The sequence below is a fragment of the Rhagoletis zephyria genome, unplaced genomic scaffold (assembly GCF_001687245.7).
Source record: "Rhagoletis zephyria isolate East Lansing unplaced genomic scaffold, Rhagoletis_zephyria_1.1 Rzeph_scaffold_00733, whole genome shotgun sequence".
NCBI classification, from domain to species: Eukaryota; Metazoa; Arthropoda; class Insecta; order Diptera; family Tephritidae; genus Rhagoletis; species Rhagoletis zephyria.
Window position 1 is genome coordinate 13,311 of NW_016157817.1, and position 1,206 is coordinate 14,516.

Sequence of the window (1,206 nt, forward strand, 5' to 3'; positions counted from 1 at the left end):
ATTTTAAAGGAAATTTCATGATTCGTAAAGTAAATTTAACCATTTCCATTTAAAGATGCCCAATAAAAAGACGCATTTGCATGAGATTCGGAGCCCTAGTAACTAAGGTCACCGAAGGTGACAACTAAACTACAAATCTAGTTGGAAAGTATTGCTTACATAGAAGATAGCCAATTTAATAAACTTCACAATTGTAGAAAGATATTTGAGATTGGCAAGCTTTGTAAAAAAGCAATTAATGGAATGCATCTTTTTCCCGCTTCAGAAAACCGAAATTTTGCTATGGCTTAAAAACAAAAATGGAAATTGTGCATATTATGGTAAGCTGACCAACCGTCCTCCTTTGAGGACGATTGTCCTCAAAAATTTTGTCCCTCTATGTCCTCTTTTTGGGCAAAAATTCCCTCCTTGTCCTCCTTTCAAGTTTTATAGCAGTGATGAAATTTTCAAAAAGTTTCGTTCCGAATATTCCTGTTTCCTAATCGTATACAATCATTGTATTTAAAAGGCGTTTACATTGTACAACTTTCATTTAAATTATGCTAAATTTTTATGCAACCAATCGCCTGTGAAAGCCTAGCTCACGACGCGTCTCCAAAGGCGAAAATTATTGCTTACCATATGTCATTTTGTTTGCTAGATATGTATAAGTTTTATCAGTTTCAAAATTTGTGTATGGGGATTTTTTATCTTGATAAAAGGTTTTGTATAATGGCTTAAAATAAGTATGTTCGTTGCATTGGAGCGCAAATCTGCTTAAAAATTTTTAGAAAACGCGTTACTTCACATCCAAGTACATAATCAAAAATAACACAGGCCTGTGCGGTTCCCCTTAGAAATGTATTTCATGATTACGATTGGAGTAATCTTAGTCCTTCCATTTTTAAAACGCGCTATTTCACATCCAAGTACATAATCAAAAATAACACAGGCCTGTGCGGTTCCCCTTAGAAATGTATTTCATGATTACGATTGGAGTAATCTTAGTCCTTCCATTTTTAAAACGCGCTATTTCACATCCAAGTACATAATCAAAAATAACACAGGCCTGTGCGGTTCCCCTTAGAAATGTATTTCATGATTACGATTGGAGTAATCTTAGTCCTTCCATTTTTAAAACGCGCTATTTCACATCCAAGTACATAATCAAAAATAACACAGGCCTGTGCGGTTCCCCTTAGAAATGTATTTCATGATTACGATTGG